The 18,678-nt window shown below is 41.1% G+C and overlaps 1 protein-coding gene and 1 long non-coding RNA gene across 7 annotated transcripts in view; one reads left to right on the top strand and one right to left on the bottom strand.

The window, feature by feature from the left end:
* MTUS2 (microtubule associated scaffold protein 2) overlaps window positions 1-18,678 on the top strand; it is a 285,432-nt gene that overhangs the window by 154,521 nt on the left and 112,233 nt on the right. The gene's annotated exons all lie outside the window — the stretch shown is intronic.
* Window positions 1-18,678, bottom strand: part of LOC308179962 — a 46,194-nt gene that overhangs the window by 564 nt on the left and 26,952 nt on the right. The window contains exon 1 of the long non-coding RNA XR_013940697.1: window positions 1,565-18,678. This exon is cut by the window's right edge and continues 26,952 nt beyond it. This is a non-coding gene — a long non-coding RNA (uncharacterized lncRNA). The remainder of the gene's footprint in view (window positions 1-1,564) is intronic.

Raw genomic sequence — 18,678 nt, 5'->3', positions numbered from 1 at the left:
CTTATTGCAGAGCTTTTCTATGAATTACTTTAAGCATCTGTCTTGTCACTTTGCCCCTACTGTGTATTCTGCCTCTACACCTGCTATTGTCTGTGCAAATGAATAATGAAAGTAGTAGGTATTCCTAATAAAAGCAGAATTCAGAAAAATTCCATATCCCTCCTAGCTGGGACTGTAAGGTTGTATGCTTATAAGGTAGAGTGAGCTAGAAAAAAAATTAACCCTGAAAGCTTTAAATATTTATTCAGCTTTAATCATTCTCAATGTCCTTGAGGATTTAACTCAATGTCATTGACAGACACATTGTTCTTACTTTGTCTTAGCAAATCTTTAAAACTGCTCTGTAAGTGAGAAAGACAAGAGGGCTGGTGATACATCACACTGCACGTAATGCATTTCTTTCCCTTTTCATGGGAGAATTTACAATTCAGAGTGACACTCCACATTTTTTATCTGTGCGGAAAGAAAATGCTGATAATATGCTATAGCAAATGAAGGAATGATTCAGCATTTGAACATGCTTCAGCAAAGATGACTTCATCTTAAAACAAACAAACAACAACAACAACAAAAAAAAACTTTCACAGATTCAACACCACCATGTAGACCAAGGTGGCCCACAACTAAATGGAGGTGGCTCATGAGCTGTTCAGGTGCAATTCTCATGGTCAAGGCCCTGGTGCTTGCTCTCTGGGCAGTCTCTTGTCTGGCTGTAGATTCAGTGAGCTGCAGGGGCCTGGGGAGTTTTACACAATACTAAGTAAAGGAGAGGCAGGGGCTGATTTATGTCTCAGAAGTCAAGTAGTATGAACCGGCACCATACTACCTGGAACTAGCTCCCTTCATAGCACGTCTGTGTTGGAGAGAGCTCATTGAAATAGCTGAAAAACAGATTTAGCAGTTGAGCTGATAGTAAGGATGAGTAGATACCCAGTGCTTGAGCCTGGTCTTTGGTACTCTTTTATTTCACTGTGTAAAGACACAGCCTACCACCCAGGAATACCCCCTTGAACTAGGTCTATCCCACAGTGAAGCGAGAGGACCTTTGGGAAAACACTGCTATCTTCTGTATCTGGAGATCTCCCCTTTTTTGCCTCTCTGAAGTGTGAGATCTCATCCACCTGGAGGTTTTGGTATGCCCATAGCCAGGAGAAAGTAACTCAGTTCAGGTTTATGCGGAGTGGCCTCTCTAAAGGGCAGCTCAGGTCAGCATGAAGTCAGATCACGTCTGGAGGAACTGTTTCCAGTTATTGCTGTCCCAGACCCTGGTGCGAGACAGCAACATTTGGAGGAGCAGAGCAAAAGTAGGCCCTTTTCTACATGTGGATGCACTGTAATAAGAAAATAACTTCTCTAACCAGTTAAAACAGATGGCACAGACTGCAAGCTGAGGACAGTCTAAAACGCTGTTCAGCTGACCATACATAGGTGTCTATTTGAGGCTGAGATGGATACCCACTAAACGCCTCCACCTGTGTTGGCCAGGTTGTCATTGATATTCTGGGAGCAAGCCCAGCTCACACAAAGACACCTGCGTTGTTACACCTATGTGCAGGTGTCTCACCTGGAGCTGAATCCCACCCTCCGCTCTCTTGCGGTGTAGATCTTCAGCTTTAGGTCACGTCTACTTCTGTGTTCACTTCCCATTGCTGTTCAAGGACGCTGGGATTTTCCCAAAGAAGGTTATTATTTGCTCATGATTCCAGCTATCCTGCCATCGGATGTGTGGTTGTCACGCAGATTGATATGCTCAAGCTAGCTGGATAATCATCATCTCGGCGCTGCTATTAGATTAAATCTAGCTTGGGCATGCAGATCAACTTCATCTCCCAGCTGCAGCACCGACATCCATCCATCCACCATAGCCTGGAGGTAGAAAACGGGGGCTTAACTGGAGCATTATTGAAATGAGCTCTCCTCCATCAAGCCACGTTCATGCTCAGTGTTACGGCTTTTGTTAGAGGGGGCTGGCGCAGGTCTCTGCTGGGGAGCTGGCAGGCACTGCTGCTGTCACCACACTTGTCATTGTAGCCGTTGTTAATTTTGAGGGAAATCTGGACACAAACGTTTTTCCTTTCTTTGTTTTGTTCCCCAGTAGTCACTTAATTGTCTCCATTTTTGGAAGATGTGCTTCACTGAGTCCAGATGTTTTCCTGCATCCTTGTAACCACAAGAGACATGCACCATTTATTTTGCATAACATAGTGTTTTTTGTTTTTTGTTTTTTTTTTCTCCACACAACAATGTTGGGGTGCATACTTCTCATACATTTTCTTTACCTTTGAGATTGTTGGAAACCAATTTACTGACAACAAAAGGAGAAGCGACCCTTTGTAGTTTGCACATTTTTATTTATTATGGTACCCTTGAGAAATCCTTCTCACACTTCAAGCAGTGCTGTTAAAAAAAAAAAAAATCAGTGAGCTATCAAAAATGGAGCAGCAAGTAGTGCGCTCCACTTATTTGTGCATCCAGACTCTCCATGTTGGATTAGGGAACATTAAATATTTTAAACTGAGGAGGCAAATGAATTCTGGGCTTGATGCTAAATCCTGACCATACCAGCAAAAGATGTATCAAACTTGTGGTGATACATAAATGCTCAGAGTAGTTTAAAAATGCATAATTTGACATTGTTATGGACTCTTTTGCCATTAAATTAACTCAGCCTTGAGGAAATAATTTAACAGCAGAGAATCCGAAATGCTGTCTCTCTAAAATTTCCAGTGCATGATCCAAGTCACTTGCAGACCCATTCCTGTTCTCTCCTTCCCTTGCTGTCATATCAGTAAAATGTTCTATGTATTTGACAGTGTTCTCTATTTTCTTTTTAAGTACGTAAGTCTACTGAATGTATTTTTAAACTAGGTTTAAATTATTTAAAAATAAAATATCCCAGGGATTACACAGTATTTTTCTGTGGCCCTCAAAAACATCCACCGAAGTTGATTCTGGTTGTTATATATCACCTGTCATAAGCCTTCCATGTATTTCTCAGCCTGTGCTCTGGTTATTAGTTATCACAGTGCAAACTGTTCATGCCTTCGTGCTGTTCTTCTGGCACACAATGCGGTCACTGTGCAGTGTTGTCAGGGTTAGAGTCTGCCTACATCTTTCAGATGGAAAGGAACAAAATTTAAATGAATTATATTAATAAGCAGTTTCATAGAATGAAGGTGAATAATTAAGTGAATAATTCACTTAATTACTTGTATGGACCAACTGCCATTGTTATCCCTCACTGCTTAAATGAAAACATTTACTTCTGCTCCTGCTCAAAAATATTGTCGGTTCCAACATGGCATAATACTGACAATAACAATAAGCACAGCAATAACTTGTAGCCAATGTGTAATCTGTGCTTGATGAGTGTGTAATTGATAAAAATTGCTTTCAGTTGGTAACAATAAAAGAATACACCATGCTCCATATATCTGTCACTACAGCTTTGTACTGGCTTTTGATGGTCTTTGGAAGCATTGCAATAAGACAGAAGGTCAGTGCACTTCATTCCTTTTAAATGAGTTTCCATATGGTCTTTAGTGTGCAATATAAGAGGTGAAGGCTCTCCAGGCTTTCTGATGGAGGCATCATTTAGGTGAAGTTAATGCTAGCATGTTGGGGCTGTTGTGAACCTCGAGTCCGGCTCTGTGTGTGAAGAAGGCTATCAGCCAGTATTCAAATGATTCTTGTTTGAATAAAGCTCCTCTGTCAGAAAATAAAGAAATAAATAAATAAACCATGAATTATAGATGAAAAAGCCACCATTAAGTGAGCATGCATGTGGTAGCAGAGTGCTCTGTCATACTGGCAAGAAGAAAAAGAGAGGAATCAAGGTATCAGGGTCTTTTACGCAGGTGGGCAGAGAAACATCCCCAAGGGACTGATTTAGGCACAGCAAGTAAAGGCCAGGAGTTATATTCCCATCTCCTCTTCGAGGCCCTCTCTCACAGGCAAACAGCAGCTCTGACCTCTCTTCCTGTACGTGGCTTTGTGATCGGAGCAGGAGGAGGTACGGCTGTCTGCTAGGGGCTGACACTGAGTGCTTGCTTTCACGTCTGGGAAAAGCTATTCCCCTTTCTTCCAGACTGACTAGGATGGGGTGATACTTTTCCCTGTGTTTCACTGGACAGGAGTGCAGCTGGATGTCCAGGAGGGTCAAGTTCTTGTTCTTGGTGCTTCCTTCCAAAGGGTTCAGCTGGCTCTTTGGTAAGACAACAGGGTTTATGGGCACAAGAGACGCTAGTTCCCTGAACTGCAGTAAATCACTGATACAATATCAGAGAGAAAGTGGGAGTAGTATAAAAATTGCATTTTGGGTGAGGAACTGGCCAAAGAAGAGACAAGACCAGGTGGTGCTGAAAAAGGAAGTATTAGGCCAAGGGGAAGATATTAATAGAGTCCCTCCAAAACTGTTTTGGGGGCTAATCTTATTATTTAGTATTTTAATTTATGACCTTGGTAGATGTGTGCTAATGAAATTTGCTGACCATCTCAAGTGTGAAATCTGCATCAATAAAGAAGAGATATGGTTATCGTACAAAGGGAGCCAGATGACCTTGAAGTCTCTACTAGAAGAAGTGGGGTGGAACTCAATTGTATAAAAATACAAGTACCTATAGTTAGGAAATAATAATAATTTTAGCTAAGAGATCATCCTCTGAAAAAAACTCAGCAGGTTTATTGGCTACCTAGTGGCCATTAGTATGATCAAAGGCACGTGGTCCTGAAAATATCAGAAACAATCCCAGAAAGTACTAGAAGAGACCTTTTCATCACAGGAATGTGAATTGCATCTAGTAAGACTTTGGGGAGACCTCCTTTAGAATTGCATCTTAATTGGAAGAGATTAACCCCAACCAGGAAAATGCTGCCAGTGTGGTCATGGGAGCAAACGACCCATTGCAGCAAGTGAGATGAAATTCCCTTCTCTCATTTGGTAAAGTGAATGCTCAGAGGCGATGTGGCCTGTAAATACGTAGATGTGTCCATTTAGCAATCAGTGGTTTCTTCATTATAATTCATCTGTTTGGTTTCACCATCATTTGCATGAGGACTGTTGGCAAATATTGTAAGGGAGTGTCGCAGTTACAGCTGAGTGAGCTTGTGGCTGGAGAGAAGTGACAGCCAGTCCTCTCTGGGCTTGCTTTTCTTTCTCCTGGCTTCTAGCATGAGTGTGTGATTCACTCCAGAGATGCCAAAAAAAAGGGCTACTAAAGGGATCACGGAAATGAAAAAAAAATGGCATTAAAAAAATGGGACTTAAAGATTTGGCTTGTTTTAGCATTGCAAAGCACTGCATGTAAATATCAGGGTGGGGGGATAGAAGTGAGAAAGAACAATTTAAACTAAAGGACAGTGCTGGCATGAAAATATCTGTGTATATATGGCTATGAGTAAATTTAGAGCAGAAATTTTAAGAGACTTAGAAATCAGAAGAAGGTTCCTAAATATAGGAGGAGAGAAGCTCAGGAAGACCTTCTACATAGAAGAAGCCAATAAGAGAGCCCCACAGCTTTTAAGATGGGGCTTGTTCAGCCTATGAACAAGCTGTGACATGGTTGCTTCCCATATCAAGACACTGAATTTCAGTACGGAGATTCTCCAGTCATTCCCTGCATTCTGTTTATTTTCCTACTCAGGTGTGAGATGCCTAATCAGGCCAGAGTAATTTTAAGCATCGTAGGAACATCTCTGCAGCAGTGAGTGAACAGAGATTCTCCTGCTCTGATTTTTACACATACATAATAGCCAAGATTATTTCATCAGTGCTTTCATTCATCTCAGTTTGCTCAAGTATAATGGAAGCTCCCTACACTTACACAATTTTCTTTTCAGAATTACAAATGTGTCATCATAATTGTAGCTGTATCCCCTCTCTTATTTTTGCACTCAGTAGGAATAGTTGCATGTTCATAACAATTTTTTAATATGCTGCTGTATACGTCCAACTTGTATGTTAAGATAGCAGAAAGCTACTGCTATTTTTTTTTACAGAAAATCTGAAAATATTTGTAGTTTCACATTTTTAAAGGAAAAAAATATTTTGAATTATTTTTGGCAGGCGTTTTCAGCTTTCTGAAATAAATTCTCTTTAGGATTTTAACTTTTGGATTCTTTTTTTTTTTTTTCTTCTTCACTGTTACTTTCACTGAAAGAGAAAGTAAAAGAGAAAAGGAGATAGGCAGAAAGAGAAATGAAATGGCTAGGGCAGTAGATGAAATAACAAAAGTTGTGAAGTTGTGTTGTGTTGAAACATGGGGAGGAGAAAGGCAGAAAAAGGCCATTCCTATATGATGTAAGTTTGGTGTCAGTTTGACAAGAATGGGGTTCCTAAGCCTGAGGAAGAAAAGAATGATCTGATACAGCGAGTCTACAAATCATAGAGATACATTGCAAAATTTGATAATCTGTTCTCCATGCCCATAGTGGATAAAACAAGTAATAACGGGTGAGAATTGCAGAATCACTCACGTTAGACATTGGAAAACTTCATTTTAAATAGAGATGTTGTAGGGAGGTTGTGGAGAAGGCTGTGGAAGCATTGTCATCCAAGGTCCGTGGTTGGATGCAACCTCTTCTGGTTCTGCCTCACCATGGTGAGATGGACCAGGTGGCCTTGCTGAGTCCCTCCTGTTTCTATTTATCAATTATGCTATTTGCAAAAAATAAGCCATTTTTAAAAAGAAATGAGGCTTGTCTTCAAATTTATTCATGTTCTATACCTAACTGTAGGGCATTAATGCATTTAAGGAAGATCAGTCTTGATACCTTAGACATTAATCTACATGTTTAACATTGCTATCAGTAGGGCTACTGCAAATAGCATAATTAAGCCTAAACCTTGGTTTTCCCAAAGGCATCTCACATGGCACATAGAGGTCTGAGAATACTTTTGTGTAAACAATAATCCTGCCACTAGAGTAGCTGAGTGCTTAACACTGGTACTGAGTTTCAGATCCCCGGTATCGTACAGATATTGTAGAGGGAAAAGATACAAGAGCTTTGAAAATATTTTGATTGCTTGTGAAGTTATATTTAGTTTTAGGCATATTGAAGCCAGAAGGGTGTATTTCCACATCGCTGCTCGGGGTTTAGACATGATACAGCTGTGCCACCCTTATTAACACCACCCAGATCCTTTAAAAGAGAGGCAAATGATCTGAGTATCTGAAGTCTTTGTGGAGATAAAAAGTCTGGAGAGTGTTAATACACTTTATTTTCTGAGACATTTAATTGAGAACTTGGAATTGATAACGCATAGCAACCGTATAATGCTTTCATTCATCGTGTGGAGTGGTTGTTCTTATGCCACAGGTGAATTTCTTGTTATTTGAATTGTTTTTGTTTCCCAGAACACTAAATTCTGACATTATTGCTTCTGTCAAATGGTACCTTACTCCTTTAATCATTCCAGTAGAGTCAGTGGGTAAAGTACTTCATCTTCCGAGCAAAGATAAAAGGATCTGGTCTGTAAGGAAAAGAAATCCCAGTCTGCTGCAATTGACAATCCAGTTTTTTTCCTCCCTTGCTCATTTTCTGATATATTGCAATTTTTCAGCAGTAAGCTATTCCTTGTGTAATTGCATTGGAATACCTCAGGCTCATTTTTCTAATAACACTGCATTTTGTGGGGAGATTAAATTTCATGGCTAGTTACAGCATATAATCTTTTCAGTTCTGAGAGAATATAACAGTCAGAAATTAAGCTGGAATATTGATGCCTGCTATGAATTTACTGTGTCATATTTTGAATTACTACCCTCTTTTCAAGTAAAATTTTGCCCTGACTGAACATTTGAAGTTCTACCAAGAGCTCTTCAGCAATTGCTGATGGTGATAATGCTGTCAGCAGGAGATACTGGTTTAGAAGTCTACTGGGATTATATCTGGTGCCAAGCAATTAGAAAATGAATGCATCTGGGAAATTAATTGATGGTTTCTACTTCTTCCCCGACTGGTATTGTCTGCACCGTCCATAGCTTGCAGACCACTTTTATTAACTGCTGCATTAGACATAGCTGTGCCTGACTAAGGCTGAGGCTCATGGGTGGACAAACACATCTCTGGTCCCAGCTGCAGCAGTGAAGGCAGGAGCATGCCTGCTTCCAGCATCGATCTGAGACAAGCGATCTGCTGCAGAAGTAATCTGAGCTGCAAGCCTTGAAGCACAGGTCGCAGCAGCAGGAAGAGAGCAGGCTTAGGTACCAGGCTAGACAAAACAAACAAATCGGTGTGACTGCAAGCCAAGAAGTTGACTTGAAGTTAAAAAACGCGAGGTCAGGAAAATAAGAGTGAAATAACGCAACACTGGAAAGGTTTTCAAGGGATAAAAGAAAGATGCTTAAGTAATGATACAGAAACTCTGCTCAGATAATTCTCCTGGTGGAAAGGGAAAGCTGTTCCTCTGGGCACTGTGGTTTTTCAGTCTTCCCATCCTGCAAGCTGTGTTTATCCCATAGCTCACAAACCATCTGCACCCCTGGGCTGTGCAGAGACACTGAATGTTTCCCTGGGGCTCCTGGGGCAGCTGGAGGCAACGGGCAACACTTCCCACTGCTGAAACCTTACTCCTCACTTCCCACTAAGGGCCTGTGGGAGGGATGCAGCACCCTCAGACCAGAGCCCTTCCCTTTCCCCGGGAAGGATGGGACTGACCTGGGGAATAGAGGATACAGGGAGACAAGAGAGGTGGGTGGGGATGCTCAGAGTCATGCCATCAGGCAGGACTGAAGGTGAAATGAAGTAGGATGGTGCATGGAGACCTCCACTCATAGCAGCTCGTCCTCCTTCCTCCTGTGTGATTTCCCCAGGACATCAGGAGAATGAGCCAAGTGCTGCTAATGATGCTCACTGCTGCAGTGAGCGGTCTGCAAAGCAGAGACACATGCTGTCCGTGCACGGCTGCTGTGAATTGGGCTCTGGTGTGCCATTCAGCCACGGGAAATAAATACAGAAGTGCTTAAAATCACACAGAATAATAGAGGCACGCTGTGAGGTGGAGAAATGTGTTTAATGATCCCAGTGGGGCATATAGTGCTGTGGACGGAGAGCTCATCACAGCAAAGACCCAGTGCAGCCCAGCAAGCTTCTTGGCACTCTTCATTCCCCTTCCCGTCAGACACCGTCCTTTCTCTCACCCGGGCTTCTAAGACCTGTCATAGTTTGTCCATGTCCCACCTCACAGCAGCCTAAATGTGTTATTCGTCACTGCCTCCAGGTCAGCCGTGGTCAGCTCTTTTCACCCACATGGCTGCATCTGCCACAGGCAGGTCTGGCTTTGTTCCGTGCCCTGTTTGTGCCTGGAGCACTGGAAAGAAAAAAAAGAAAAAAAGAAAAAAAAAAAAGCAAGAAAGCAAGCAAGCAAGCAAGAAAGAAAGAAAGAAAATCACTGCCTCCTGAGAGCCTCTGCTCCATGAGCACTGCTGTGACCTGGTCCTGCTGTCTAGGAAGAACTCAGAACTCACTCTTCTTGTACGTGCTTGGGCACCCAAACTCAGCACAGCACCTGTGGCTGAAAGAGCAACCCAAAGAAATGATAGGCAAAATTTTATTTACTGTTTTTCTTTATCGTAGTGAAATATATTAATTTCTCCTGAAACTGATGTGACAGGAGATAGCTTTTAGGAATCATTTTCTATTCTCCAATGCAAATGTGAGTAAAAATTTAGGTATTAGAACATAGTTACATATCTGGGCCTGGCCTAAGGAGAGTATTTTAGAGCTGAGTTGTACATACTTTTCTCAAACTTGCTTCATCATGGAAATTATTTAGACAGACATAATGATACCACTGTTGGTGGTACCAACCACACAAATACACACATGGAGTGAAGTGTTAGACAAAGCAAAGTATATCCTTTACTTTGTCTTTAATTACATTCAGGTTTTAGAATTACATATAAATATTTTTCACGGTGACTAACTAGTTGCTTGTGATTTTTCATGCAGAGAGTTTGGCTGGTTTGCTTTCTCCTCAACTGAAAATCTGTGTAAAGGGCAGGCTAAATAATTTACACATGTTTAATATTGGAGTGGGGAGCTATTCCTTAAAGGCCAGAATTCCCTGACTTCTTTTTCATGCTTGAACTGATCTCTCTGCACAAACCAAGAAGCCTTCACGAAGCACGCAACCAGCTTTCTCACTTAGCTGCAGTGCTTTTTAAAACAACAGAGATGGTGGTCGTTCCCACAACCTCAGCACGTTTCCCCACTCCCCTCCTTCCTTCTCATTCATAAATACAGTACCTGGTCATGCCAGTCACATTCACCACTATTTCCTTAGACGTGACGATGTATAAAACCAGCAGGAAGCTGGGTTTCACCCCCTGATGCTTCTCAAATGGTTTTGCTCTAGACCATAACCACTGATTTCTTTTGGATGTCTTAATGTTTCCCTTCGTTGGTTCAGTGTGAAGACATCTTTGTCTGGGCAGTCCTGTCAGAAAGATCTTTCATCCATTCTCAACCATCACGTTCACAAGGAAGACAGAAATAGTTCTTTCACTTGCAGCATTTATGATTGTTTTTTAAAAATACCTTGTGATATCTGCAACAAGAAGAACTGAAGATGTGTGGCACATCATTTTGATTATAAATGTGAAATCTGATGAAGACATATAGAGAACCTAAACTGTACATTGCCACATACACCTCTCTTTTCAGGACAAAGCCACCAGCCAAGGCACCTGCATGTCTGTATGGAGTCATGTACAAGTTAAATGATATCCCAGGCTCTCTTAAACTGCACAAAGGGGAAAAAAAAATGTGTATCCATAAAACACAGCTCTTGGACCTACACCAAACTGAGAGTCTATACCCACATCCCAGTCTGAGGTAGCAGATTTCTTAAGCAGTTCTTTATTTTGTTGTTCCAAGACTTTTGCCAGGCCTTCAGCTTCGTGTTTTCAGTCATGAGACATCTCATGATGCTCATGCTATGAGCCATGTCCGCACAGTATGGAGGCTCGAACCTTATTTCATTAAGTTAACACAAGTAAGGAAGCATCATGACCCATTGGCTGTCCTGCAGAAGAAAGGCTCGAACCTGATCTGATCAGTGCTAGTGTGGAAAGCGGCCTCTGCACTCCGGCCCTGGGGAAATCACACCTTCATCCTCACTGGGAGGTGGGAAGTGGAAGTCTTCACAAAAGCCGGGTACAGAAAACCTTATCCAAGCAGAGAGAGCCTGTGCCCATCCTCTTTCTCCACTGTGGGTGTCCTAGGGCAGGGGAAGGTGTCTCCCACCACAGTGTGGTCACCACAGCCCATGCCCACGTCAGACTCTGGAGGGGGGGAAACTTGCCATCCATTGTGAAGTGTCAGCTAGGGCTTTGTGACACGACCCCAGGTGATCCCAGTATCACCCTCATTACTCCTCACCATCTGATTGCAGCCACAACAAGGGTGGACACAAGGGTGGACACAATTTGTCGGGAATTGGTGCGGGCTCACAGTCTGCTACAGGAGGTACTCACTGTAGGAGCATGCTACCCATAAATACTGAGATTCGAGTGCATAAATGACTTTTTAGTGTCCTGGCTAAGCAGATAGATTTATATGATGAACAATAAGTCTGTAGAAAAGCTAGGAAACTGATACTGTACATCTTTTAAATAGACACAAGCCTGATTTACAGAGAACGTGTTTTGGACTGCACCATTCTAGTGTAGAAATGCTAGTGTCTAACTTCTTCTGGGTGTAATTTTCATTGACTTCAGGAGAGAAGTAAATGCACAAAGAAATGAATGAATACATTCAACAAAAATGCATTGCGCACGGATAATTATACTAGCTAAAGGTTTTCATGTTATGTCTAATTGCCCATGATGTATGGTTTTACAAATTTCCTTGATTTCAGCAGCTTTCATTGTTCTGTGACTCTTCATATGCTTGTAGATTTTTCTCTTTTTGTCTGCACTACTTCTTTGTGAAGTAGTTTTACCTATTGGCTCATAGTTATAACTTGTCTCCCAGTTTGGGTGTTTATTATATGCACACACCTCTAATCTCCTAAATATTGGGTACACACATACACAGTATACATATGTAACCCATGTGCATACACACATAGAAATGCTAAGATAATTCTGCAGCAAGTTGTATCCTGAAGAGAAAAGTTCACAAGGACTGTAAAAAAATGCAATTTGTCTGCAAAGCTCTTTTATTTTGGCCATTGATTAAAAATCAATGTTATCTGGATCAGATATATATACCCAACTGTTCCTCTGGATCCCAGTTATTAATTACCTGTTTGGCTGATGGTGAACCTTCCTGTTACTCTCCTGCTAATGACTTACCTCGATGTGTACTTGTTTGCTGTACAAGCATTGACTGTGCTCATAGAACTCTGAGAAATTACTGAGTGGCTTCATTTGTATCACAAATAAATTATCTGACATCTTCTCAGGGTATTTCCTTGTTTGTTCTTACCATTGATCTTCAATTTAATTATTTCTGTTGAACTGATTCTAGTTACTTCCCAAAGAAACTACTTACATATTAAACTTGTCCCTTCTAGCTCTTGCTTGTCTTTCTTGTGCAGATTCCCAGTCCCTAATGAGACGTTGCCTTCTTCTTTCTTAAACACTCATATAAACTCACAATCTACATTATCCATATGTGTATTTTCTCCTTTCTCTGTGAACTGCTGGATTAAGGGCTTCCAACTCCAGTCACTTGTACAGCAGTCTTTCTGCACAGTATAATTTTTGATTATTTCTGATCAACCCAACTGGGAAAGACTGTAAGGCAAATTACTCATTTTTTTTCCATGAGCTCTGATTTCTCCTTCAGGCTCAGCTTCAAGGGCTGAAACATGAAGCCATGCACTCCCTAGAATCAGTGCCTGTCGGGATGATCTAATAGACAGGCTGCTCCAGAAACCATTAAAGGCTTTCCTCGTCATTTGGTTGATGGCCTACAGGTGGTCCTAGGAACTGGGAGAACCCAGATGTAACAAGGCACGGTATCTTCAGATGGGCAGCATATGAAAGGGTATTTTTGTAATGCTTGTTATTATGTGGTGGGCTGCCTATGTTACAACTGCCCTGCAGAGAGTACCTCCCCCCCCCCCCCCCCCCCCCAAGGATGGGTTCTGGCACACTGCTGAAACTGGGATCTGAAAAGAGCAGTGGAAAACGAGGATTTGGCTGTGTAATTAGAGATTGCACCATAATCCCTTTGCACAGGAGGCCAGAGTTAATATTTCCTTGGCAACCTTTTATGTCTTCAAAAGTGTTCTCCATTCTGCAACTTAAACTGTTTGTTAACTTTGCTGCTGCTGCTACTTTCTGGAAATACATTTCTTCTTCTAAAGTCTCATTTTTGTACTTAAATATATAAGCATTTTAATTTAGAAAGGTTTTTCTTCATATGTCTTTTGAACTAGGCCACAATACTTTCATGCCATTTTCAGGCAATTGGAATATGAAAGCAAAGAAATATTTGACTTAAAAAAATATTTCTGGTGAAAAACACAAAAAATATTTTTTGTTGTTGCTCAGAAAGTATTCAGGGGAGGTTCATGTTGAGATTCTGTAAACTTGGCTGTAAATGAGCTGTGACTTTTTAAGGTAGAAAGAACCTGAGCTCACAGATAAAAACCGAGTAATCAGAAAAAAATATTGCTCACTACGGGCAGTCTGATGCAGTGAAAGGATAGTGATGGTATTTCTAAGGAAAGCGGTGTTAGAAAATTAAAATACAGCTAATAGAGTAGTTTAGCTGCATATCACCTTGGAATAAGCTGAAGATATGAGGGAATTGCCTGCCTTTTCATTGTTAGGAAGCCTTTCTTTCTGCACCTGGGAAGCAGTCAGTTCTGGGGTGACTGCAAAGAGCAGGCCATGCTTACCGCCCTGCTCTGCTACAGTCACCAAAGATCAGCTGTCCTCTGGGGTCACATCTGATGTTCTCAAGATGGGAGAGAGATACACTGGCCATGTAAAACAGTACTATTTATTGATATTTTCCTCCATCCTTTTGGGGGGGATTTAGCGTTCAAGTAAAACACAGTGGCGGAGGAGAATCAGAGTGAAACAATACTGTGGGAAGCATTTCATCATTTTCCAGTCACTTAAACACATCTTGTATTTGAAAACCCCATCTCTGAAGTGGTGACCAAGGAAGCAATTGTGTGATTGCCTCTTTTTATCAGACAGCTTGCTTTCTAGCATGGGCAATTTTCCACAGTAATCTATCACACCAAATCACTGCCCCTCTGAGCGCCACAAGACCACGGATAAGTACGGCAGCAGGGAACCCATATGTAATTACTAAAATGATATCCTCTACCAAATTGCATGAACTAGTCACAAAGCAAGGTCAGAAAATATATGTTGTTCCTGCTGCCTGCCACACTAAAAGGAGCTCAAACATCAGGACCCTTTTGTAGCTTGCTTCTTCAGCTCTGCAGTTTGCTCACAATCTCCCAAATTAGGCTAGTGTTTTAGCTATAATGTTTTCAAATCAAGATTTTATTTATCCACTTTGAAAATATTAATGTACTTAAATGAGGAAAACACTGAGATGCAAGATCTGTCTGTTCCTGTGCACACAAAAAGTACATGAAAGCCTTTCACACAATTAGCTCGATTTATTGTTGTTGTTGGGAGCTTTTTTTCAGCATAACAAAGAAAAGAGCAATCTAACAAAGGGAATCAAACAAACAAGATGTCCTTTATGAAGAGGAGTTGATAATGAATATTTGAAGACTTCTGTTTCCCTCTTTGCATTGATATGAAACAGCAGGTGATTTCCTTTAACTATGAATGGTGCAGTAAATTAATATTGCCAAGAGGCATTGAGGAAGACACGTACCACTAATGATAAAATATTGATAAAGATGTGAATTTTTTGTCACATTAAATATCCTTCACATTTAGTACTCGAGAAGAAAAGCTAAGAGCGCAGCGTTTAATCCAGTCACAATCCATTAATGAAAATTTCATTTCAAGAGATGAAAACAGTTTGGAGTAGAGGCAGTTTTTAACAGATGTGTATCTTTCTTTAGTTTTTAAGCAGACTTCATGCCTGTTTGTTCAAATGTGTGTCTGTATATCAGTACACAAACTATAGGTATAAGAATACTAAGGTTTGTACCCAAAAAAAAAAAAAATCTACTCTTCAGTAAACGCAATTTAAAGCTTAAAACTCAGAAGAGTTCTTCACCATTTCATGGCAGTTCCTTTACGTAAAGTGTGACCTCTGTCCTTATTTACTGTATGCTCTCGAACCCTCTTACAGATACACATTGACTAGCTGTCGTCAGCTCCAAACACAGATCCAGGAGAACTTCTTTTTACGACCCTCTTGTTATTTGCTGGAAGGTCATTTCTCACCGACCTCTTTGCAGAGACTGAGCAACCATTCCAGAAACCACATGAGAAGGTCTCGGGTCGGATGCTCAGAAGAGGAATGTGCAAATAACAAGTGCCTGTAAACACATGGTTTGGGCAGCACATCACCTTCCCGTGGGGACTGGGGCTTAGAGGCAAGGTTACAGCATAGCTCTGCAGAGCAGCAGCAGGTTGTCTTAACCGCAAAACTCTTGTCCTTTACTCATCCTTTAATCCCCTGCCGTGTTGACTGCCAGCCTTACATTAGAGTTGGTCAGTCCTCCCCATCCTGCTGAGTGCCAGGAGAAATGTGTTTTCCAGCATCTGCAGCAGAAACTTCGCACTGGGGGGCTGCGAAGAACAACGTGCTGTGCAGAGCTCTTTCTGTCTGCCCAGCCTGGATTTATTCCTTGAGTATAATCCATCCCGTGGGCTGGGAGACTAGAACTGCTTAGATTAAAAAACAAAACAACAAAAACTGAACTCTTTTAGCTTAAATTAAATGAAGTCTAATAAACTGGTTATGGGTGAAATAAAGTACTCCGAGATATTAAAGATTATTAAGTGCTAGATTTTTTAAAATAGGGATTTTCTGGAGAAGGTGTCAGCTCATCCTCAGCAGCACTGCCATCTTGGCTTATATATAAATTTTTTAGTTGGTGGGCAGCTGGGGGAAGAGATGTCTCTCTGGCAGAGTGCCCCTGGTATGGATACGAACATGCCTGGACACACCATTAGGCTGTGGCGGTGTCACGTAACCCCCTGCCCATTAATCCAACGTGTGTGCGAGTACAGTAGCATCGTATGCTCTGGGGAGCTTCAATAGGCTACAGTGATTTAAAAAAAAAAAAAAAGTTTGAAAGAAAACGACTGTCTAGAAAATGAGCATGGCCAATTCTGTCCCATTGCAGGGATCGAATGGCCCTGCCTGCTTTGCAGCCCTCAGCAGCCTTGAAGTGCAGACCTTGTCGCACACGGTGCGCTGGCCTTGCTCTGTGGTTCAGTGCCGACGGCTTTTCTCTGCTTCTCTCCTGTATTTTCAGCTCAAAAAGGCAGCCCACAGGGGACCCTGTTGATTTTCTGGGCATGCTTTGCATGTGGCACGTGGGACAAGTGCGCTCTCAGAGTGTGTGTGTTGCAGCGAAAGCACAACACAGTGAATACGCTGCCAAGGACCCCCTTTGTCGAACTGGGATGTTTTTCTCCAAGTGGAGTATTGACAAGGGATTTCAGAACATAATGGACCACTTGAGAGCTGAAAAAACACAGCTGTTAAAAGAACACCTTTGCTTAGTAGTCCCTGGGCTGTGAATACTGTAAAAACTGCAGCGTTTGAAACCCATACTTGGGAAATGTCATTTTTCCTTGTCATACATTCCATATCTGTACATTTTAGAAACCCCTGTTTGATTATGTCACGCATGAGTTATTTCCGTGCTCACAAAATTGTTTGGAGATTTGTTCAAGATTATATAGTAAATAATTGATTTGTCCCTCACACCATATTTTTCTTCTAACTGTCTTTTGGAGCATACAGGGAAAAAAAAAAAAAAGAAGAAGAATAAAAAAGGAAAAATAAAAACACGTCAAAAAAGCAGCAATTCTTATAACCTACTGCTGAAAGGTAGAATAGGTCTCTCATTTTTTATGAACTTTATTTTCACTATTTTCACAGCAACACAGTGTTACATTCCTGCAATCACAGATTCTGTACAAAGGCACTGATAAAAAACTGAAAGGAAACATAATCCAACATTTCTTCGCAAAGACTAGGGAAGCCCATAGGCTTCTTATGTGACTTTTCTGCTTGTTAGGGCTTGTGCGTGCCCTTGCGGGAATTGGTATGGGTTTTGCCATTGCTGTGTATGAGACTTGCTGGTGTTTGTCCGGGAACACTCCACAGATCCTGTACTGGTAGGAGCAGAGGGAATGAGAGGTTACTGATGATAATCTTTTGAAGAAACTGTGAGGAGAAAGAAGCAAAAGTCTCTTTTTGTTGTTGTTTCCCTTTTTTTTTTTAATTTATCATTTTTTAAAGTACAAATATTTTCGTTGTTTTAAACTGAAAGCAAAGAGGACCCAGTGGTGTAATACGTGGAGATGTTCACTAGGAGACTTCACGTAATATTAAAGCTATAAACCTGTCTTTGTTTTAATTAAACTACTAAAGCAGTTAATCTTTTAACCAGAAGAATTAGTGTTCTGAAGTGAAAGAATGGAAGAGAACAGGCAAAAACCATGATAAATTAAATCTCTCATCTTTAATTATTTAGCATGCCATAATATTTGTGTGAAGCTTCCGATTTTTACACATCTGTATGGCACGGTGCCGATAATCTATGACGGGATCGAGCATGGGGCACTGCTCTCATCTCCTTCCCCATGGCAGGCAGAAGGAGGTGGTTTTTCATTTCTCATTGACCGATGTCTTGGCTTTCAAGCTCTGTGTTGTTGCACCCATCCTCCAGACCAGCTCCCCCCCGCTCAGTGTTTGAGAATTACAAGGTAGTTCGGGTTACCATGGGAACCTTAATTCAGACTTTGGTGGGTTGTTTGCTGGTTAAGATTCCAATCTTTAAAATTGCATTAATTTTTCAAAGTGTAATATTTATATAAACACATTTCTTGTGCAGTGTTTAAAAGGGTTCACAGCTGACATTGTGGGAATCTAATTTAGAGTAGGGGTTTCATGTGGCTGGCAGTGATGATTAAAGAGAAGCTACAGAAGTGACCTCTACACCTATTTACCCTTGATACTGAAAGGGCTACATCTTGGTTGCTCGATATATTTTTGTAAGTCTGTGAACATTCTTATATTTTCCTGCAGAACAATTGATGTCATCCCTTCGGGATGTGCATATTGTCTTTGGAAATTCTGACTCGTAGCCTGTTGGGCAGCGAACAATAAAAGTCTAGAGAATTTAGCCTGAGATCTATTTTATATTTGTTATGGTTTTCAGCAACTGTTGTGAAAATCAAGCAGGTTTATGGTTTCTCAACCACATGCCCCAAATGGAACACTTTTCACAGTCTCAAGAGATGCAGAAATGTGACTTTTGGTAATTTCTCAACGTAATACTTTGCATGTTAGCAGCATGACCCATCTTCAAGTCACTGGGAGTTACTGTAAAAGAATGACTGTGGCATTTTGGAAATGCAAGGATCAGACCTGAAGAGACACACAGTTCTGGTTTAAATTCAAAGGAAAACTACTAAATAATTGTAGATATTTTAGATCTTGTGGCTTTTTATGAAAACTGAGTTTCATGTCTTCACGTTGAGAGAGGAAGGAAACAAAAACTCCACATCCACCATAAAATCAGACTGACTCCTAAAATAA

This window comes from Anser brachyrhynchus (assembly GCF_964034855.1).
Source record: "Anser brachyrhynchus genome assembly, chromosome: 1".
Classification (NCBI taxonomy): Eukaryota; Metazoa; Chordata; class Aves; order Anseriformes; family Anatidae; genus Anser; species Anser brachyrhynchus.
The sequence above is the reverse complement of the archived record's forward strand: the minus strand, read 5'-3'. Positions and strand labels throughout refer to the sequence as shown.